At 41.0% G+C, this 24,178-nt stretch overlaps 1 long non-coding RNA gene across 1 annotated transcript in view; it reads left to right on the top strand.

Annotated features, from left to right (window-relative positions):
* LOC115276915 overlaps positions 1-24,178 on the top strand; it is a 99,300-nt gene that overhangs the window by 38,209 nt on the left and 36,913 nt on the right. The window contains exon 3 of the long non-coding RNA XR_003902123.1: positions 14,605-14,646. This is a non-coding gene — a long non-coding RNA (uncharacterized LOC115276915). The remainder of the gene's footprint in view (positions 1-14,604; positions 14,647-24,178) is intronic.

The following is a 24,178-nucleotide window of genomic DNA, read 5'->3' as shown; positions in this document are numbered from 1 at the left end:
GCTTCTCCCTTTTTCTTAATTCCTTTCAATCCGTTTAGCTTTGTGTCCACATGTGTTCTCTTTGTCGACCAGCATAATATCTTATTTCTTTCTTTTTCTACCCTCCTAAGAGCCATTGTTTGAAGTCATATTGTATTTCTCTTTTGTTTCTTTGTTTTTTTAATTTAAATTCAAGTTAGTTAACATACACTGTAGTCTAGGCTTCAGGAGTAGAACCTAGCGATTCGTCTCTTACATATGACACTCAGTGCTCATCTCAAAAAGTGACCTTCTTAATGCCCCTCACCCATTTACCCCATCCCCCCAGCCACCTCCCCTCCAGGAACCCTCTCTTCTGTTTCTTAAATGAAAAAGATGTCATTTCCTGGATTCGTAGGAGAAGGTTGCTGTAGAAGGGGCAAGCAGCTTTCTCTGCATTTTTAGTTGTTACTGTGAAAGGCTTAAGTGGCTGTCTCTCTGGGTAACAGTTTTTCTTCACTTCTCAGAACTAAGCCCGTGTCAGAAAGGCTCACTGCCTCTATCCCTGAGTTTCTTAGAGCTCTGTGGGCCTTGTTCTTTAAGATAACTCTCTAATCTTCAGACTTCCGCTGTCCAGGGTGGTGGTCACTAGCCACATGAGGCTGTGGAACATTCAAAGCATGTCGGATCCAAATTGAGATATAAAATACACACTAAAGTTAAAAGATTTAGTAGGAAAAAAAGTAAAATAGCCCCTGAATAACTTTTATATTGATTACACATCCAAACAATAATATTTTTAGTGTATTAGATTAACTGAAATGTATATTTTTAAGTGTATTTATTTTGAGAGAGACAGAGTGAGCAAGGGAGGGGCAGAGAGGGGGAGGGAGGGAGAGAACCCCAAGCAGGCTCCATGCTGTCAGCACAGAGTCCAATGTGAGGCTCGAACTTACGAATCATAAGATCATGACCTGTGCTGAAATCAAGAGCCAGATGCCTAACTGACCGGTCACCCAGCCACCCCATTAAATACATTATTAAAGTCAATTTCACTTATTTTCATTCAGATTTAAAAGGTGGCTACTAGAGAACACACAACCACATGTGTGGCTTCCGTTTGTGGCCCCGTTATATTTGTGTCAGACAGCACCGCTTCAGACTTTATGTTCGTCACAATACGGCCCCCTCTGCTTCCTCCCGCACTTTTGTCATGTTATCTGAGCCTTTCCCTCACCCCAGGCTTCCTTCCTAGTTCCATTTGTTCTCTCTTGGAGCAGTTTTCTAGGGTTAACTTCTGCAAGTGAGGCTTTTCTGGATATTTACTAAGTCCTTGAGGACTTAGATCTCTACTAGGATTAACCCTCCGTGACCCCCCTTCTGTACTCACAGCACCTGAGCTTTGTCCATGACTCTCAGATCTGCTTGTGCAGAGCCCGCCCAGGATGCGGGGTCTCCTTTGGGGTTTGCACGTGTCCTAGAGATGTGGGGGCTCTGGGTCCATCAGTCGTCTGTTTTCAGTTCCTGGTGCGCCTGGTCCACAGCTGCCCTCCTGTCTGTCCTTCCTGTGCCCTCAGCAGCTCCGCTGTGTCTGCCCACGCACTGAGTTATGGGGACTCTTCACCACCTAGTTTTGTAAAGAGACTGTAAAGAGATTTTTTCTTTCGCTGCTATATTGATTTTTAGGAAATGTTTGGGAGTATTTCAAATACTGCACTGTTGCCACAATCCCAGTATGATAGGAATGGTCTCATGTTCTGTTTTTCATTCTTTCATCTATCTGGTACTTGTTTTGATGAACAACATGAACTCAGTATCTAACTTGATTTTTTCTATTTTTATTTTAGCAATTCTTTTTCGTATTTATAAAAGCTAAATATATGTGTTGAAGAAATAATATAATATGGATGAGCAAAAAGAAAAAAATACAGTTCTCCCAGAGAGAATCATTTTGATATTTTGATCTCTGTGCTTCCAGGGGTCTTTAAGTTGGCTGACCTTGAGCAAAAATTCCTTAATGTCTGAGAGATTCAGTACCATCATCTGTGAGACAGGGAAAATAACATATCTTGTTGAACCTAATATGTCATCAGGTGTGAGAATCACTTTTTTTTTAATCACTGAGAAAGAAAACAAGACTCTGCCAATTAAATTATGATACATAAGCAATCAGTTTTAGGTGTGTTGATACATAAAAACTTATTAGTCTTAGAATTGATTGGATATAACATATATAAATTATAATATATATCAACTATTGTTCTATTATTAATATAATGAAATTTATTTAACCTATTGTTGGGCATCTAGTGATGAGCTAGTTATCTCTAGTTATAAGCTATTATAAACATTAATAATTCACTAACAGATAAAAGAAAATGATCAGAAAGTATTAAATCTTAAACCTTAACATAGACCAAGAAATGCAAATCAAAACAACAATGAGATGCCATTTGTACTTTTCAAAATCGGGTTCTTTCGTGTTACAGAAAAATTAGGAAAACCCCAATCTCTGACAATACAGTGTAACTAAATAAATGATTATTCATGGGTATTATCAATGAATGATATGCAATCAAAGATATACACAGGTGAACCATTTATAACGTCAAATGCTACAATTCATAACAAAAACGGGTATGCATATCTGTGTACCTTGAACAAGAGATGCAAGAAGAAACAAATTGGTAGTAAAGACTTTAATTCACCTCTTGAAGTTTATGACATATATATAAAAAGTAACAACATAGAAAACCTAAAAATGTAATTAATGAGATAAGTCTGATATATAATCACACTGACTAACCACTAAAATCAGTAATTGCACATTCCTTTCACATGTTCCTATAGGGTCATGAAGTTGGCCATATGTTAATTCAGAAAAGAAACAAAGGAATAGTGAGATAACATTCTCTGATCAGAATGCAATAAAACTAAAAATTAATCACAATATCCAAATGCAATTTTTTTCTGCCTATAAAATATAGAACTTGCAAACAATTCTTGGGTCTAGAAGAAATCAAATCCCAAACTTCAAAGTGTTAAGAATATAGTGATAGTAAAAATCCTAAGACCTATGAGAGATAAAACAGCACTCAGAGGAAAATTCATAGCTTTTGAATATGTATATTAGTAATTAAGAAAGAATGAACAACAACACATCATGTTTAGCTCAAGAAATTAGAAAAAAATAAACCTTAAAAAGTCAGAAGGAAGGAATCCAAAAGAAAAAAGTGGGCACTAGTAATTTAGAAAAGCATTACTAAATCCAGGTCCTAGTTCTTTGGGAGAAAACCAAGAACATACTGTGGTTTGGTAATCAGGAGAAAGCAAAACTATGCAGAATAATCATGACAATTGGGAAATAGATACAAACAGTTACAAGCATTGTAAGAGATACTTTGCTCAAGTTTATGCAAGTAAGTGTGAGAACCAGAAAAAGTGATACTTTTCTTAGGAAAAAATAATTTATCAAAATTGACTCCAGAGGAGAAAGAAATAATAATAAACCCACAAATTACCATAGAAGAAACAGAAAATGTTGCTAAAGATTTAACCACCCTCTTGAAAATACACCATCCCAGACACTTCTACAGGAGAATTCTACCCGATTTCTTTAAGTGCCAGATAATTCCAGTGCCATTTAAACTGTAACAGGGCCTAAATTTTGTTTTAATGTTCAGATTGTTTTTGTGAAGCAATAGATGCACAGATGCACATATACATCCCATATGCATACATTTATGAATATATATATTAAAATCCAAAATAGTAACAAACAAAATACAACAGTGCTTAAAAACAAAACTAATACACGATGACCAAGTGTTTACTACAGCATACAAAAATGGCTTAATATTTTAAGTTCTAATAGAATTAATTAAAATCTACTAAAATCAGTATTTTAAAATATGTGATCTATTATGTGATAAAACAAGAATAGTAAAGTTAATGGTAAGATGTGGGAAGTAGACATATACTTGTTCAGCGTATGGTTCCTTCAACTTTGCTGTATGTTTGAAAAGCTCATAATAAAATGTTGAGAAAATATCTATTAATAGAATTTATCATATTAATAGGTCTAAGGAGAAAGATCATAAGATCATCTTCATAAACACTGAAAAAGGCATTTGACAAAATTCAATATCTTCTTAATTTTAATGCATTTAATAAAATAGGAAGCGATAGTTACTTCTTCTAACATATAAGATAGATTCATCTCAACCCATAAGCCAACATTATGCTTAATGGGGAAAATACTAAAAGCATTCGCTTTAATGTCAGAGTACAACAAAAATGTCCAATATTATTGGGCTATTATTTAGCATTGTTCTAGAAGAAATAATCAGTATAATTAAAGAAAGATACTAGAAGTATGAAAAAAAGTGAGACATTAAATTATCTTTATTTGCAGATGATAACATGGGATGATATGATTGTATAGCTCTAACCCAAGAGACTCGGTTGAAAAACTATTATAAAAATAAGATAGTTCAATATGGGGTTGAGTACAAAATTAAAAGAAGAATCAAGAATATATACACACACACACACATATATATACATATATATGTATACCACTTTCTTGATACTTAAATTACTCAGTATATTATCAGAATGAAAAATGTGTGGTATATATGTGACTAAAACTTTGAAATACAGAGGGTCACAAATGATGACCTTAAAAATGGAAAGTTGTATCGTGTTCTTGGGTAGGAAGATTCAAAGATGATGGGATCCCACCAAAATGCCAACAGTATTATTTGACGAAACCAGTTGATTTCTCCCCTCCAAGTACTAACCAGGCCCGACCTTGCTTAGCTTCCGAGATCAGACGAGATCGGGCGTGTTCAGGGTGGTATGGCCATAGACAAAACCAGCTGATTCTAAAGTTCACATAAAAATGAACAAACCAAAGTAGGAAACCAGTTTTTTAAATGTCAAAAAATTAAGAACTAGGTCACCAGATCCTAGAGCAGTGTAGCAAAGGTACTTGCATGTATGGACAGATCATTGGTCCAGACTCAAAGTTCAGAATTATTCCCCAATACGCAGAGTAGCTTAGTATATGCAGAGGTAACACTTCATATCAGTGGGGGAAAGATTGATCAGTCGATGATATTTTTTGAGATAACTTGGTAGTCATCTGGGGGAAAGCTGGATCCCTAGTTGGTACCTTTATTTAAAAAAAAGGTTTATTTTGAGAGAGAGAGGGTGATCACATGAGTGAGGGAGGGGCAGAAAGAGAGGGTGAGAGAGAGTCCCAAGCAGGTTAGGAGCTATCAGCACGGAGCCCAACACGGGGCTTGGTCACATGAACTATGAGAGATCATGACCTGAGCCAAAATCAAGAGTCGGACGCTTAACTGACTGAGCCACCCAGATGCCTTGGGTCCCTAGTTTGTACCTTATACCACAATAAATTTCAGGTGGATCAAAGGTTTAAACAGAAAATGAGACCATAAACCCCAGGAGAATGTTTTTATGATCTGGGTAGAATTGGTCTTGGAATGACAGAGGCCTTGCTAGAAGCTGTAAAATGATTGATAATTGAACTACATTAAAAAAAATAAGTCAACAAGGCAAACCCATCAGAAGCTAAATCCCTGGAATCTGCAGATTGGGGGGAGGGGATAATTTGCAATCCATCCTAAAGAGTCAGGTTCTCCAACATATGAAGCATTCCTAAAAAGTGAGAAGAACAGAATGACAGCCCCATATGGGAAAAATGTGCGAAGGCTCTAAAGCATGCATTCTTAATAGGCGTCAGAGGGTCCCCAAGAGGGCAAAAATTGTTTCTTGGGGAGTCGGATATCTCAGATATTACAATGGTTCATGGCCATCCGAAGCTCCGCTCTGAGGAATAAATCTTATTCCTTATTGTTCCGTTTCTGTTGATAGGAAAAATTATATTAAAATTTTGATTGGTTGATTAAACAGATTTATGTATTATAGATATATATAATATATATAATGTGAGTTATAAGAAAGTAGTTGCAATAATTAAAGCAAAATTTTCTTTTTTAAGGTTGATTAATGAAGAAGTGTCGAGAAAATCTCAAAAAGTGGTTGAGAGAAAAGAACATACAGAGGGTTGTTGATCATATAAAAATAGGCTCACGTAGAAACTTTTCAGGAATGTTCAAAGCCGCATTATCCGTAATAGCCACATGGTGGAAACAGCCCAAATGCCCATCAACTGATGAATGGATAAGATATGATGGGTCCATGCAATGGAGTATTACTCCGCCATAAGTAAGGAGCCAAGGGCAGACATCTGCCACAACATGGATGAACTCTGACGACACCACGCTAAGTAGAAGAAACCAGTCACAGTAGAGCACGTGCTGTGTGGTTGGTTTTGTTTATATGAAATGTCTAGACAAAGCGCATCTATAGAGGAAGTGCTTAGGGTTGGGGGTGATGGTGTATTTGGAAGCGTGATTTGCAAAAGGTACAGGGTTTCCTTTGGGGTGATGAAATGTTCTAAAACGGATTGTGGTGGTCACACAACTCTGACTCTCCTAAATGTATAGTGGGAGGCTCAGTCGGTTGGGGGGTCTGACTCCGGCTCAGGTTGTGATCTTGTGATTTGTGCGTTTGGCCCCACGTGGGGCTCTGCGCCGACAGCTCGGAGCCTGGAGCTTGCTTCTGATTCTGTGTCTCCCTCTTTCTCTCTCTGCCCCTTCCCCGCTCGTGCGGTCGTGTGCTCCCTTTCTCTCTCTCTCTCTCAAAAACAAAAAATGAACATCAAAAAAATTTTAAAGGCACTGGATTATACACTTTAAATGGCTGAGTTGTTTGATATGTCAATTAAGCCAATAAAACAGTTGCCAAAAAAATAAGCAGTAGTTCTCGGTCTTAATAGTTCTTAGTCTTTCTTTGAAATGGACTTCCTTAGTACCTCTCAGAAGCTGTGGGTACTCTTGCCAGAAAAATTCATACAGTCAGAAAGAGTTTGCATTTAATATCAGTGGGTTTAAGGACCGCCAGACCCCCTAGGAGTTCACGTGGTTCAGCCTGAGACCTTCGGCAAAATACGTAGTAACGTGGAAATAGTTTCATTAATTGCCTCTACGTCGAAAATGCAGTCTTTTGAAGATAGAATGATTAGAATGAATTCATTTCTGTGGCGTGTACCAACTCGTCTCGCTCTGGACCCTTCTCATTTATCCTTGTGCTTTTCTCGTGTGTCAGGCTGTTTGGTTCTCTTCATAAAGCCACACTTCTTTTTTTGTCATTTAATAATTTGCGTTGCTCTCTTGAATTGTATTTTTATTCCAATATAGCTTAAAATTTGTATTGCCACATCCATTTATAAGCAGCGACCTTACCAAACACTCTGTGTTTTGGCTTTTTCACCTCTCATTTATTTTCAAAAGGGAAACATCATTACTGTTTTCTGAATATAAAAGTCCTACATGTTCATCATTTAAAAATTCAAACCATTTAAAAGATTAGAAAGTGAAAGCACCTCAATAATTCTGCCCCTAGAGATAGCCACTGTTTCTTATTAGTTGTAAGTATTTTTCAGTTAATTATCTGGGGCTTCCCAGCTAGAAAAATTGTATCATCTTTAATTAATGTGCGACAAGGATAATGTTTTGAGGATATTAAGCCAATGCATTTTTCTTTAAAAAAGAATCTTAATTATGAAATACCTTAAACATACAAAAAGGTACAGAAAAGGATATAACAGATACTCATTTTACCATTACCAGAGTTTGGGAGCCCCCCCTCCCCGTGCCCATCTTGCCCTGCTCCCCCCCACCCCCGCTCTGAAGCACATGACCTGTATGTTTACAACATAAGCACATATCCACGAACAATACACAGAATTATTTTGTGTGTTCTTCAGTGTACACGAATAGTAGTGTACCATTTCTAACTTTTTAAAAGATTTTGAGATTTACTCATGTTGACACACATAGATCTAGTTTTTATTTTGTCTGCTTGCGGTGTTTCATCGTATGAATATTTTCCCATTTCCTTTCTGAGGTCCAGTTGTTTCCATTTTTAAACAATCCTATAGAGTACATGATGAGCATTCTTATCCATGTCTTCCTAGGCACATGGAGGAGAATTTGTCTAGGGTACGTATGTGGATGTTCAATTGCTAAGTCACAAGTTGTGTGTACCTTTCTTCCTGGACTAGGTCCAGCATTATCAAAATATCTCCAGAGTGATTGTTTTCAGTGTACATTCCCGCCAGCACCAGTGTCTGTAAGAGTGCTTCTTTCCTTCTGTCCTCGCCATCATCAATATCATCTGATCTGTAAGTTTTGCCAGTGGGTGGATGTGAAATGTATCTCATTGTTGCTTTAAGTTTATTTATTCTTTTTTTTTGAAAGAGAGAGCAAGCACGAGCAGGGGGTGGGAGAGAGAGGAAGAGAGAGAGAGAGAGGGAGAGAGAATTCCAAGCAGGCTCCACACTGTCATCGCAGAGCCAGATGCAGGGCTTGATCTCACAAACCATGAGATCATGGCCTGAACTGAGATCAGGAGTCAGATGCTTAACTGACAGAGCCACCAATGTGCGTCTGCCTTTAGTTGCATTGTCTTGATTACCTGTGAGGTTGCACAGCTCTTCACTTATTTATTTACTATTGAGGTTTTCTCTTTGGAGTCCCTGTTCATAAGCCTTGGTCCATTTCCCCCCTCATTGATTTGTTAAAGTTCGTTATATGTTGTAGACACTAATATTTTGTTGCTGATCGTGTCTCCCAAACTGTGCTGCTTCCACTTTGTTTGGTTAGTGTTTCTTTCACTTTTTTTATATTATAATTTCTTGTATACACATATTTTATTTTTAGGTACTCAAATTTATCAGTATTTGCCTTTATGGTTTAGTGCTTTTTCTGTATTGCATAGGAAATCCTTCCCACCTCTGTCATAAACACGTCCCTGTATCGCTTTATAAAATTTTCAGGGGTGCCTGGTGGCTCAGTCAGTTGAGTGTCCGGCTTCGGCTCAGGTCATGATCTCACAGTTCGTGCGTTCGAGCCCCGTGTCAGGCTCTGTGCTGACAGCTCAGAGCCTGGAGCCTGCTTCAGATTCTGTAGCACCCTCTCTCTCTCTGACCCTCCCCTGCTCACACTGTCTCTGTCTCTCAAACAGAAACCATAAAAAAAATTAAAAATTTCAAGATTTTTGCCATTTATAATTAGTCTTTAATCCATCTGGAATTAATTTTTTTATATGATGTATACTTTTTTATACAATGCTAGGGATTTTATTTTGCGTTTTCCTCATATGGATAACAATTCCAGCATTATTTTTCCCCTTTTTTGACCTTTTCCTTTAAAATTTCAAACATATACAGAAGTACAGAAAATAAGATAATAAACCTCATGATAGTGTCAATCATTCCCTCTCCTGCATTATTTTGAAGCAAAGTCGGACATCATATAATTTATTCTATAAGTATTTGAGTATGAATCTTCAAAAGATTGGGTCTCTTTTGGCTCACAATAACATTATTATGTCTAAAAAAGCATTTATTCCTTAATACCAATAAACAAATTTCTACAAATTGTATACTTTTCTTTTTGCAGGTGGTTTGAATCAGAATCCAAATAAAGTTCATATATTGCTGTTGATTGAATTGTCCTAAGTGTATTTTTTTTCCCCTTGAAATTTATTTTTTAAAGAAATTATTGGTTCTGTGGACTCCCACATTCTAGGTTTTTCTGACTGTTCATTTGTGGTTTCATTTAACGTGTTCCTCTGTCCTGGTGTTTCCTCTAAACAGTTTAGAGAGCTGATGACATTGAGGTTTGACATTTAGGAAGAATATTTCATACCAATTTTGTGTATTTCTGTCAGCAGGTACATAATGTCTAACGTCACGTTTTTGGGATGTTAACCATTGGTGTGCCTAGGTCCATCACCTCATTAGATCTTGGAAAATGGCAATATTCTAATTCCATGATCCCATTATCCTTTATTATAGTATCATTTATTGAATAGTCAATTCTTTTGTGACTCAGGATGATCCTTTATATGTGGGGCCTGGTTTCCAGGCTCTCTTTTCTGTCCTTTTGACCTATTTGTCTGTCCTGGCGCTAATGCCACGCTACTTAAATTACTCCAGCTTCATATTAAGTCTTCATATCTGGCAAAAGAATACGTCAGAGTGGGGCGCCTGGGGGGCTCAGACAGTTAAGCATCTGACTTCGGCTCAGGTCACGATCTCACAATTTGTGGGTTCGAGCCCCGCGTTGGGCTCTGTGCTGACGGCTCAGAGCCTGGAGCCTGCCTTGGTTTCTGTGTCTCCCTCTCTTTCTGCCCCTCCCCTGGTCACACTCTGTCTATCTCTCTCTCTCAAAAATAAATAAACATTAAAAAAAATTAAAGAATTCATCACAGAATACATGAGCTTACACACACACTGAGGGAAAAGAAGCTCTTCTTGACCTTTTATGATTCCACACATATTTTGGGATCCATTTATCAAGTTCCATGAAAAACTCCCTTGGTGTTTTGGAAAGGCACTGTGTCAAATCTATACATTAATTTAGAGAGAATTGCCATCTTTGTGATATTGAGTCTTCACATCCCCTAACATGAGTTATCCATTCATTTAGGCCTTTTATATCCTTCAGTGAAATTTTATAATTTTCTCTTTAAAGTTATTTTTTTATATAAATTTTTTTTTTTTACATTTGCTTATTTTTTGAAAGATAGAGTGAGACAGAGCATGAGTGGGGAGGGTCAGAGAGAGAGGGAGACACAGAATCTGAAGCAGGCTCCAGACTCTGAGCAAGCATTCAGCACAGAGCCCGATGCAGGGCTCGAACCCACCAACCAGGAGATCATGACCTGAGCGGAAGTCGGACACTTAACCGACTGAGCTACTCAAGCGCCCCATTTTTTCTTTAAAATTCTGATATATCTTATGAATGCTATTGTGAGTGGCCTTTTTTTTTAATTACATTTTTTAATAGTTTATTGTCAAATTGGTTTCCATATAACATTTTTTAAACTGTTCCTAGTGTATGGGAATGCAGTCAGTTTTTATATATGGAATTTGTAGTTAGCAGGCTTTGAGAACTCTACTTTTTTGATGGTGTGTTGGTAGATTTTCCTGGAGTTTTTTCAAATGTAAGCAATGATTTTTAAATCTTGGAATAATGACATTCTGCCATTCCTAATCTATATATCTTTTATTTTTGTCTCATCAATTGTATTTGCCTAATACTGAATACCAGTGGCGATAGTGATTCTTTTTCTTCTGTCTGAATTTCATAGAAATGCTTTTTGCTATTCAGCGCCAACCATCATGCGTATTGTAATGTCTCTCTTTTGATTTTGGCTTTATTTTTTCCAGCTTTATTGAGCTATGGTCAACATATAATATTGTGCAAGTTTCAGGTGTATGGTGTGATGATATGATACACGGATATATTACAAGACGATTATCATAAGGTTAGTTAGTACATCCTCACCTCACATAATTACCATTTGTTGTGGTGATGGTGCTCATGGTTGTGAGGTTTACTCTCTTAGCAACTTTCATGTGTACGATACAGAATTGTTAGCTATAATCACCACGCTGTGCATTACAGCCCCAGAACCTAGTCATCTTATTATAGCTGGAGGTTTGTACCCTTTGACCTATACATACCCCTTATAAGATCGGGTAAGCTCCTTTGTGTTCCCTAGATAACTTTTCATAAATAAGCATTCAGTTTTATCGCATTGCTGACTACTGAAATGGGATGCTTAACTCAGTGATTTTCCTTCTTTTTAAAACACTTTCTGCTTTTGGTATTGCCTCCCATGGTTTTAAAATATGGTACTTTAAGTTTTGTTAAACTTTCTGAATCAGTGGGGTATGTTAGCCATCTATTTGTAATTTATTTCTAATTTTATTTGTTGTCACCATACATAGTCTGCAGGTCTTAGAGTTTTCAACGACTTTTCTGGTCTAGTACTTGGTTATTTTTATGACTGTTCCATAGATGCTTGAAAAGATCGATTCTTTAAATTTTAAGTACAGGGTTCTAAACAGATTTACAAGTTCAAACTTGTTAACTGTATTATTCAATTATTCTTTATCTTTCCTTACTAATTTTATTTTTCATCTGTTTGACATACATATGAGAGAGAGTTTATTAAAAATCTCCTCTATGATTGTGGATGTGTCTGCTTTTCCTTATAATTCCAGTCAGGTTTTGCTGTATACATTCTGAGGTTGTTGTTAGGTGCGTACAAGTTTAAGATTCTTACATCTTTTCTGTTAGTTATTTTCTATCATTACATAATGTCACTCTTGATTAGTGCTTTTGTCTCAAAATCTATTTTGCCAGATGTTAATATAGCTATACCAGCTTTTAAGTTATCTTTTTGATGTTTATTTACTTATTTTGAGAGAGAGAGAGAGAGAGAGAGAGACACACACACACACAAAGAGAGGAGGGGAGAAAGAATCCCAAGCAGGCTCTGTGCAGTTAGCACAGGGCCCAACATACGGCTCAAACTCATGAACTTTGAGTTCATGACCTGAGCAGAAATCAAGAGTCAGACACTTAACTGACTGAACCACTCAGGCACCTCTCAAGTTATTTCTAAATTAAATTTCTCTGAGGTAACATTCTCTGTTCTTTTACTTTGAATGTTTCTGAGACATAATCTTAACACTGCCTATAGCTTTGTGCTTTTTTTTCTCCTCCAATCTAAACCTTTTTGTCTTTTAATTAGCAGAGTTGGTCCGCTTATATTTATTTTTAATATTAACATGTATTTCTACCATCTTACTTTGTGCTGTTTCCTGTGCTTTCTCTTTATTTATTCTCTCTCACCCCTATTTTCTGCCATGTATTTCTTTATTCCCTCCCTTCCTTGTTTTTCCTCCAGTGGTTTGGAAGTTTTCGTATGTATTTCTCTGCTTTCAGAGGATAAGGTTTTTGAATAATGCATGCTCGAATTATCAAAGTCAAAAGTTTAATCAGCATTCACACCCTCAGCCTGAGGTGTAAAGTGATCTGATGACCACTCCCTCCCACTTTCTGCACCTTATTTTATGTAGAAATCTAATTCCACATTGTTTTAAAACTTCTCCAAATTAATTCTTCATTGAATATCTGGTTTTCTCATCTCAGGATTAGTGAACTTCAGTTTGTATACCTACAATTCTGGGTTTTGAAAACATCCCTCTTTATTTCTCGCATCTGGGCACTTTCATTTATGTCTGGGGAGCATGTATATGAGAGAGAGACTGAGAGACTGAATAGGTCTGTATTTTGAAAATGTGGAATGTTTTATGTAGGATTTCTAGGAATATTCTAGATGAGAGGAGAAACGGGTGCCACGTCATCTCAGTTTGCCATATTTGAATAGCATTCCAGATATTTTGGCATTTGTATATCTGCACTTAGAGAAAATACAGTTTGTTTTGCTGTGGCTTGTTTTTTAACATATAGAGTGTCATATCCTATATATTATCCTACATCTTTCTTTTACTAAGCATCTTTACTGTCAATATCTATGCATCAAACTGATTTTCACTGTTGAAATTTATTGCATAGTATGGATTTAACATAGTTTATTCAACCATGGTTTGCTTGGACACTAAGATTATTTTTGGGTTTTGCTGTTATAGGGAATGCTGCAGTCAGACTCATGTATAAGGTGCTTTAGGAACACAGACCAGTGTTTCTTTAAGATAGAAGCAGAAATGGGGAATTGCCATGTTACAGAATATGCATTTTTTTTCATTTTGGTCCTGCACAAATGCCTTCATGTGGGAATGCCATCTTATGTACATTTTCATATACACCTCATGTTCTTCTCATAATGTGTAAATCTATTACACCCATCCTGTCAACACTTGTTACACTTGAACTTGAAAAAAATTGCTGAACTAGTGAGTGAAAATATCTCTATATTTTACTTTGCCTTTTGTCCCCTGATCACAAGTAAAATGAAGCATCTTTTAAAATCTGACTACCAGGGTGCCTGGGTGGCTCAGTCAGTTGAGCTCCAGTTTCGGCTTAGGTCATGATCTCACAGTTTGTGGGTTCGTGCCCCGCATCAGGCTCTGTGCTGACACCTAGCTCAGAGCCCGGAGCCTGTCTTGGGATTCTGTATCTTCGTCTCTCTCTGACCCTCCCCTGTTCACGTTGTCTGCTCTGTCTCTGTCTCTCTCTCTCTCTCAAAATTAAATAAAACATTAAAAAAATTTAAATGTGATTACTGACCATGGGCACCTGGGTAGCTTTTTTGGTTGAGTGTATGACTTGTGATTCTGGCTCTGGTCCTGATTCCAGGGTCATAGGATCAAACCCCGTGTCCGGCCTCATGCTGAATGTGGAGCCTGCTTGGCATTCTTCCCCTTTCTTTCCCCCTTCCCCTCCCTTGCTCATGAGCACTCTCTAAATTAAGATTAAATTAAAAAAATAGATGATTACTGACCATTTGCAGTTCATTTTCTGTGAGCTGCCTGTTCATATTCTTGTCCATTTCCTATTCTAGATTGTCTTAATGACTTGTAAGAATTATGGCTTACAGGGTAGCCAACTTAATTAAACTTTGCACTTATGGCTTTTAGTTTTATGCTTTATTTAAGAAGCATATCCCATGTCCCATACAAACTCCCGTTTTTCTTATTTCTTCTAACACCATTGTTTTGTGTTCTGCTTTTAGGACTTTAATCCATCAGAACTTTGTCCTTAAGGATAGTGTGAGGTAAGGATCTCATTTTTTTTTTCACGTAAGAGTCAATTCTCCCGATATCATTTGTTGAGTGGTATATGATTTCGTCACACATTCATTGGTGCATCTTATTTAGATTAATAAATCAATGGATGACCTATCTGAATGCCACTCCGCTCTATTAACTATTGATTTAATTGTCTTCTCCGTACCAATGTCACACCATTTTAAAATCTATAATTTTACCAAGTTATGAATCTTACAGAATAAAAAATAGTTAATGTGTAATATGTATGTGGTCAGCTCATGTGCATTTGTTCTACCGTATTAACGTCAGCTGGTAAAATTCCACGAAAACTCCTATTGAGTTGCAGTTGATATCATATTGACTTTAAAGATTATTTGAGGGGGAGTTTCTTTCGTGTTCCAAATGCTTGAGCTTTTTATATGTACAGACTTTCCTTGTGGACTTTTTATTTTATTGCATATAGTCTCTTCCTCTAATCAGTGTTTATTGAGCACCTACATGATGGTAGCCACTGTGCTTGGCACTGAGGATCACTGGTGACACTGTCCTCTGCCCTCATGTGGCTTAAATTCCTTACCCTTCCCTCTGTGGGCTAGAACACTGTCTCATTTTTTTTAATGCCAAGTGGAATGTGTTAAGATTATATATTCTGTGTGTGTAGATTATAGATTTTGAAATATATCTAGTAAATAACCTTATTAATGCAATTAGTCATATCTCCCATATTTTTTTTTCTTTGTGCCGACTTGATTTGACAAAGCGATGCAATAATATTAAGGTATCCTATTAGGATTGTGATCTTGCCAAATTCATCTTGGTATTTCTAATAGCTTTTGCTTTGTATATTGCTTTCTAAAAAATACTACCATTTATTAGATTTTTTAATAAAGAAAATGTTAAAGAGTATCCCGTAATCTCGCCATCAATGTAATCCTTACCAATTCCCCAAACACACACACACACACACACACACACACACACACACACACACACACACACCCGATTGTTCAGATTGTTCTTGCCTTACTAGCTACCGCTCTTCCTGAAGGCAGCCACTGTTAACAACTTGGCAAATTTTGTCCGAGGATCCCTTCCTCCCTCCAGCGTTATTCCAGAGAGAGCCTCGTGTCTCTGGAACGTCAGTGATGAGCTGAACCCTCTCTAATGACACAGCCTCCAGGGGTGTTGGAGTCGGTGTTTCAGGGGCTCCACCCAGCTCCCTTGGCCAGTGCCTCTTGCTTCGGAACCGCTTGGGCCTTCTAGAGCGGTGTTTCTCAGACATGTATGTGCTTACAGGTCCCTGGAGACTTTGATAACAAGCAGATTCTCATTCAGAGGTTCTAGGATAAGACCTGAGATTCTGCATTTCTTTTTTTTTTAATGTTTAATTTTAAGAGAGAGAGAGAGAGAGAGAGCAGGGGAGGGGCAGAGAGAGAGGGAGGCACAGAATCTGAAGCAGGCTTCAGGCTCTGAGCTATCAGCACAGACCCCAACTTGGGGCTTGCACTCACGAACTGCGAGATCATGCCCTGAGCCGAAGTCAGACACTCAACCGCTCAACGGACTGAGCCACCCTGGCGCCCTTGAGATTCTGCATTTCTAGCGCGCTCCCAGGGAATAACCCCCGCTGCTGGTTCATCGGCCACACTTTGAATAACAAGGTCCTGTCCTTTAACTTGTCTGCCCTTCGGAGCCCCCTGGGGAGTGTTAGAAGATCTGAGTGCCCAGGTACCACCCCAGAAACTCTGATTTAACTGATGCGGGTTGTGGCCTCCACAGGGCAGGCTAAAAGTTCTTCAGGCAGTTCTAGCACACAGCCAGGTGTGAGAACCAGTGTTTTGAAGAAACTCTCGTCCTCGAGTTCATACTTTTGCTGCAGAATTGCTCGCAGCAGGTGCCTGGACTGGAGCTGCTGTTGAAGCCCCTGGGGCCTGTGTCCCTGGGGTCCTGGTGAGGACCAAGTCCCCTGCCATGGGCGTTTGAAGGTGCACACTCGCTTTGATCTGTGCCTCGTGGAGACTTCTGACTATCTTTCCCTGAACTTCCTCCCTGCGGTCTCCTGCCCTCATGTATTTCTGTTCACCTTTCAGGAAGGCAGTTTTCAGTCTTGTGGAATCTCCCCCAGTGAGAGAACGGAATCAGAAAGTCCTGGCCATGCTGAAAGCATCCAGCAAAGTCCTCACTTCCTAAATAACCCTCCCCCGGAGGTCTGACCGAGGCCTGCCTCCCTCCCCCTGTCATTGTCCTGCCCGGCCCTGTTTCATCTGTCTTACCTCTGCAGTGCCTTGCTTTAGAAAAAGCGGTTCTCAAAGCGGGGGGACCCTGGGCAGCATCACCTGGAAATTGGTTAAAAAGTCAAAATTCTCCAGCGCCACCCCAGTGCTGCTGATCAGAAACTGTGGGGGTGGAGCCCCGACGACGGTGTTTTGTCAAGCCCTCCAGGGGATTCTTAGGCCTACTCAACTTTGAGGACCCTTGCCCACGATGCTGACTGATTTATTTGATCTGAGGTGGTGCTCAAGCATCACGGTGTGGAAAAGGTTCCCCAGGTGATTCTAATGTGCAGTCAAGGCTCTGAACCGCTGCCTTAGAGAGTCCTAATTCCCGAGATTTATCAGGCCGTTCGCTTAGGGGCCAAGTCATAACTTGATCTCAGCTACAGTGGTGCCATCACCTTGAAACTCACTTCTGGTATTTGTGCTAATCTTCCTCTTTCCTCTCAGATTTGTCCAGATTTTCTGTAACTCCTCGGTTTCGATGCCCCAGGGTGTAAATTACGAGTTCCCAGTTGCTCCAGTGAAAGGATACACTGTGTGTGTGTGTGTGTGTGTGTGTGTGTGTGTGTGTGTGGCGCCATCTCCTCCTGGTTCCCAGCATGTGATTCCCTTGGGGAGAATCTTTCTAGTTTTCTCTCTGGGATCTTGCTTTTTCTTCCCTCTGACATGTTCCTCAATCACTGTTTCCGGTGTAGTAACAGCTAAGATGTGGCCCTTTTTCCAATGCTCGGTCTGCCTTTCCCTTTCATATCTGTCCCTTCTGCCTTCAAGGTCAGATTTGCCATTTCATAGCCGTACAGTCTGGTCTGGAGTGCTCAGTCATTCTCTTCCTCCACTCAGTGGGGCTGCTTTTTACTGTTTTCTTCTTTCCACTGCTTCCTGCTCTGATAGTCTGAAGTATACTTTTCTCTGTATACCTCAACTGTCTGGACAACTTAATTCTCAGAGACAGACTCCTCCAAGGACAGGATTTTTTTTTTTTTAATTTTTAAGTTTATTTATGAGAGATAGAGACAACATGAATTGGGGAGGGGCAGAGAGAGAGAGAGAGCGAGCAGGAGACAAAGAGTCCGAAGCAGGCTCCAGGCTCTGAGCTGTCAGCCCAGTGCCTGACCTGGGGCTTGAACTCACAAACTACGAGATCATGACCTGAGCCAAAGTCAGATGCTTAACTGACTGAGCCACCCAGGCGCCTCTCAAGGAGAGGATTTCTTAACTCCTGTGTAGTTTTTTGGGTGTGCAAAAATTTTATGGAGTTATTTCTCTAAGAACCTAACATTCCCTTTTCCTTTTCATTTGTACATTAATAAAATACACTGCTCTCTTGAGAGGGAAGTCTCCATTTAGATCTCTAAAATCCAAAGCTATGATTAGACCAGAGCCAACTTTAGACCACGTGGTGGGGAGTGTGACCTGTAAGAGCTTATGAGGAATCCATGTAAACATACGGCTTCCCTTGACCCTGCATGTGCCATAAGACGACACAGAAGGGCGTGGAATTTTGGCCAGCCACCTGCGCTGCCTCCCCGAGTCTCCTAACAGTATAAAGGCGGAGGCTCGTGCAGGCGTATTGTGTAGCATGCATGGAACTTATGCGCAGTATAAATTTTATGAAAACAGTAGTTAAAAACAAAAAGTCACCGTTCCTCTCCTTAATGTCTGAGAGGTCACGTGGTAGGCTGAATAATGGCTTTCCAAATTGTGCGTGTCTTCATCTTCAGAATCTGTGACTGTTACCTTCCACGTTAGAAGGGATATTCTGGTGTATTAAGTGAAAGATCTTGAAATGGGGGGACCAGACTAGATTATTCACAATAATACGCCTAATTTTTTCACATTTTCTTTTCCATTTTAAAGAAAATTCCCTTTATCTTTTCATTCTAACTTCTGGGCTATCTTAACTTTATTTTCCAGCCCTGTCATGTTCTTTCAACATCCCCTTAAAAAATACATAGATAGCATTCTGATTTCATTTTATGGCTGCAATGTCTTATCTTTCCGAGGATACTATTTATAGATATTTATTCAAATGTTTCCCAGCTGCCTGTGTTGTTTCTCTTTCCTCCTACTTACCTTTTCCTGTTTTCCTAAATCTCTGGTTTCCATCTTTCATTCCAGAGTTTTCTCCAAATATCTGGGGATAAACGGCTGTCATTCATATTTCAAAGTATTGTGTAAGGCCTGACTAGAAGCCCTGTGTGGATGGATAAGATTCACCGGCCGGTGAGCTGACAGACACTGGCTAGGTCTCTCCAGACCTCTTTCCTTGTCACAGGCAGTTTTCCCAGAAAACGCATCTTTCCAATTGCTTGACCTGGAGGGGAAAGGAGGCGTGGAGACGACTCTGAGCCCATCTGCCCAGGCCGTCCTGTAGGGACCATGAGAGGACAGGGACGCTGGTTTGGGTCTGGGCCTCCCTCTTGGCTCGGCGAGCGCTGCAAGTCCAGGGCGTCTGGTCCCCCGCTCAGAGGGCAAACGTCACGTGTTTGGCTGTGGTAGGAGGTGCAGTCGGTCCCCTGAGGCGTGAACGCGGCTTCTTGCGTTACGCCCTCCCCGTCCCCTCGGGACATGCCTGGTGTCCATCCCTGAGCCTTTCCCAGGTCTCCGGGGCCAGTTGGTTTGCTTCTAGTGGCTTCCCTTCCCGCAGGCTCAGATTTCAGCTTTCCAAGCTCTGTAAGTCAGTCCCCATCTTCCATTTTCCCGGATTCCAAAAGTTAGTTAAAAACTCTGTCTGCTTTTGTCTCCTCTCCTGTTCTCTTTATCATGTGGGTTTATACATCTTTAAATCCCATTAAAGTCCATTTTGGTAAGCTTTTAGGAGTGAGTAGAAACAAATACATCTTCAACCATCCATTTTACCTATAATCCCTTAACTTTATTGTTTTCTTTGCTTGAGCCATATCTGCTCGCTCTCTCTCGCTCACTCTCTCTCTCTTGTTTCCCTCTATGATTCTTCTTATTTAATGTTTATTTATTTGTTTTGGGGGGAGAGGAGGGGCAGAGGGGCAGGGAGGTGAGAGAGAGAGAATCTGAGAATCCGAGAATCCTAAGCAGGATCCGTACCATCAGCACAGAGCCCAGTGTGGGGCTTGATCTCGTGAACGACTTGGCTGCTTAACGGACTGAGCTCCCCAGGGGCCCCCTCTCTCGCTCTCAGATTCTGAAGCATGCTCAGTTACTTCCTGCCTCTGGGCCTTTGCATATGCTCTTTCCCTTGTCCTGGAACACGCTCCCCTTCTTTCACCTGCTCTTCACCTGGCCATGACTTATCATACATGTCTCAACTTAAAAGTCACCCCCTCAAACAGACCTCCCCAATCCTGGGCTTTCTGTCTACCTAAAGCAATTTCAGTAGCTACCTCTGCACAAACCAGAACTGCTTCCTCTGGACGCTCTGTGGCCACTTCTTCAGAGATGCAGGTTTTTGGAAAGAGGGAGAGAAGGAAGGAAGCGTTTCCTCCCAGAGCCTGGAGCATCCTCCTACCGGAAGCCTGCCAACCTGGCGGCTGCCTCGTCCACCCTCTGACCATATGTCAGCCTCCCCGAGTAGCCGCGCAGGCGCCCTGGAGCCCTGCGGCTGCTGCCAAGAGTGAGCAGTCAGCGGAAGTGAGGCCTGCCCTTCGTTCTCTCAGCCGCCCAGACATCCTGCACTTGTGCCTCACGCTCTGGTTATCTCTGTCTCTGCACACTCCATGGGTCTCAGCCATTCCTCTGTGTCTCTCTGTGTGTCCCTTTCTGTCTCTGTCTCAGTGTCTCTCTCCCTTTCCCTCTCAGCACCTGTTCTCTCTCTATTCATCTCTCTTTCCTCCTCCTCCCCCCTTCTCTTCTCCCATTCTCTCTCTCCCTTTCCATCCACCCACCTCATTTTCCCTTTGTCTTTCTCCACGTTCCTCCCGCGCCCTCTCTGGCTCTGGAAATGCCACTCTCCCCTCGGCACCCACACCCGCAGGGCGTCTCTGGGCCTCAGTTCAGGCGCACGGTCGGTGGGGGCCTTGCTGCACTGGGGCCCCAGGTGTGCTGTGGCCTGGTGGCCGGCCGGACCGCCTGCTGTCTAACACTCTTGTAAGGTTACTATTTATCTAGTGCAACCAAAGTTGGCACACACATCTGGCGCCTGGTACTTAGTGCAATTATTTATGATTTCCACCAAGATTTAAAAGCTCATCGCCGGCCTTGTAATGCAGTAACTGATTGCGCTGCTAATGTAATTAAGAAAAGATTATGATGTCCACGTGGCGTACCAGATGGTGGCATTCATAGTAATCGGCGTGCACAACTGGCAGACAACTGCACAAGGGCAGCCGAGCAGAGGCAGCTGGAGACCAGCGCCTTCCTCCAGCCACTCAGAAAGGGGAGAGGCTGCTGGGAGGGCTGGACAGTGCAGGCACGGGGAGGGGGAAGGAGAGCTGCGGAGGATGGGTCCCTCTCCCGACCTGCGGCTCCTGCATTGGCCTCTTTGTTATTGCTCGCAGACTCACACACGCATCTACGGACACATATACTCCAACCGGTGTAAGTCAGGGACTCACTTGTTCCTTCATTTACTCAAAAATAATAAGCTACTAGTTTGATTTGATTTTGCAAGTAGTTGCGCTGAGGCCTGGAACTACATCGATAAATAAAGCAGACGTGATTCCCATTCCTTGTGGAGCTCAGGAATAAGCATTGATCAGATCACCCCAGGAATAAATGTAAAATTGAACTGTGATCAGTGTTACAGATGGGAGCGGAGTGGTATTCCTAGGGCCACAGGGTATTTAACCTGGTCAGGGAGCTGAGAGAAAGCTTCCGGGAGGAGCGACAGCTGAGATGTGATCTCACCGAGAGATGAGAGGAGGGAGAGATGGGACACATGCAAAGGCCCCTGGGTTTGGAAGAGGGCGTGGCCAGTCTAGTGCCCGAGGATAGCCACGGAGACCTTGAAGAAAAGAAACAAAACCGGATGCTGACACTGTTAACAAAGCTGTAGCCGTTAAGATATTGTGCTATGAGCACAAGGGTAAATAAGTTGACTGACGGAAGAAGAATCTGGAAACAGACCCACACATAGAGGATTACCACATGCATGACAGAGGTGGCTCCGTGGTCCAGTGGGAAAGAGGTGGTTTTTTCAGTAAATGGTGCTGGGTCAGTTGGATATCCATGTGGAAAAAAAGTCTCTAGACTCCTACCTCTAGACACCAAAACCAATTCCAGATGATTTGCAGAGCTAAATGTGAAAGGGAAAACAGTAAAGCTTCTAGAGGAAAACATAGGAGAATAGTCTTGTTACCTGAGAGTAGATGAATCTGTGTTAACGGGGCACAAAAAAGCTAACTAAGTAAAGAAAAATTCATAAATTGAAGTACTAAAATAAAAAAAATTCTGTTCCTACAAAAATCCCCGCAAGAGAGTGAAAAGCTAACTAACAGACCAAGAGAAGATGTTCACAGTCCGAGTATTTAACAAAGAACTTGGATTCAGAATATGTGTCTTTTTAACAGCTACGAATCAACAGGGAAAGAGCAGACAGAGCATTGTTTTCCAAAAAAAGACCCCTCACAAAGCAAGATTTTCCAAAGGCCAGTAAACATATGACAAAGTACCAGACTTCATTAGTCACCAGAGAAACACAAACTGAAATTTCAGTCGGAAACCACTGCCACCGACCAGAATAGCTAATGTTAAGAAGACAAAATAGCAAACATTGAAGAGGTTGTAAAGAGTGGGAACCCTTGTGTACTGCCGGGGGGAAGGTATATTGGGATTTCAGCAAACTAAAGCTGGATATGTATATATACACACCATATATATGTCCCCAAACACTAAATGTTTACCTTTAGGATAGGTTTGAGTTTACCAAAGACGTGTACTAAGATGTTCCCGGTTGCACCACCCATAACCCTCACAAACTCAGACCCGTCTCAGCACTTGTAAATAATACGGATAAATTGATCAAAACAGATCGGTTGTGGTACATTCACACCTAGGGGTGCTACACAGAACTGCAAGTAAACAAATGCCGGCTACATTCCCCACGGATCTCCTAGATCTATTAACCCGCGGAAGTGGACAGAACAAAAGCCTAGACGCTGGATCCCCATCTATAGGAAGAACAGAAACCTGCAAAACTAACCCACAATGTTCATGTCAGGAGAACGGTCCTCCCTGGGGCAGGAGAGTCTGGAACTGGACACGGGCTTGGCTTCTGGATGTGGGAGTATCTGTTTCGTCGTGCTCTGTACACTGGTCACGTGGCGTGTTCGCTTTGTTCAAGTCCTTGCAGCTGCGTACTTAGGACACATGTGTTTTCCTCCATGTGTGTTATGTTCCCGTAAGAAGCGTGAAGGAAGGAAGGAGGAAGAGACCAGTGTGGCCGAGCAGGCGGAGGCTGAGGAGGGTAATGGAGGAAAGCCAAGCAGAGCCCCCAGGCCGTGGCAGCGAGCAGTGGGAAGCCATTACAAGATTGCAAACAAGAGTTGGGGTGGGAGTCGGGGAGTAAAGGGGGTGACGCGATCTGTTTTGCATTTGACATGGATCAGCCTGGACCTTTGTTTAAAGAGGACTGACTGATCGTGTGCATTCATCTCGTTTCCCTCCTCATCCTGCCAAAATGCATTGGAAAAAAACTAAAAAAGTTGTATACTCACAGTGGTGAAAAGAACCAGAAGAGAGATCATGGGCCAGACCTTTCAACGAATTTCTGGAAGCTAAAAAGTGGATGGGAGAGAGCTGCTCAAGGGCCCTCGTGGCTTCCGTGCGGCCCAGGGCTCCTCACAAAGGGATTTGATTCCACAGAACCAGGGAGGGGCTTGGTCTCGGAGACACCTCTGCGTGCAGAAGGCGGGAGGGTCACGTGAGGCCTAAAACAAGGGGACTAACTGAAAGCTGACAGGAAAGCCACTGACTTCTGTCCCTCCCAACCCTACGTCTACACACGGATTGCAAAGAACAACTAAATAATAAGAAAGGACTCGGAGAAATTAAACAGTGAATTGCTCAAGTGAAAAGTTCAATAGGTTTAAAAGGTAAATTCAAGGAGATCTCCCAGAACATAAGACCAAGGTAAAAGAGGCAGGAAAATAAGAATAAAGGACTTATTTCAGGGTTTCAATAACTGACTAATGGTAGTTTCAGAAAACACTAACTTAAAAGACAGGTGATATGGGAGGAAGAATTAACAAAGAAATAATATAAGAAATTTTCCCACAGCAGATGGACATGAGTCTCCAGAATAGAGCCACTGAATTCTCTGCAAATTGCATGTATAAAAATCCACACG

This window comes from Suricata suricatta, chromosome 13 (assembly GCF_006229205.1).
Source record: "Suricata suricatta isolate VVHF042 chromosome 13, meerkat_22Aug2017_6uvM2_HiC, whole genome shotgun sequence".
Taxonomy (NCBI): domain Eukaryota; kingdom Metazoa; phylum Chordata; class Mammalia; order Carnivora; family Herpestidae; genus Suricata; species Suricata suricatta.
The sequence above is the reverse complement of the archived record's forward strand: the minus strand, read 5'-3'. Positions and strand labels throughout refer to the sequence as shown.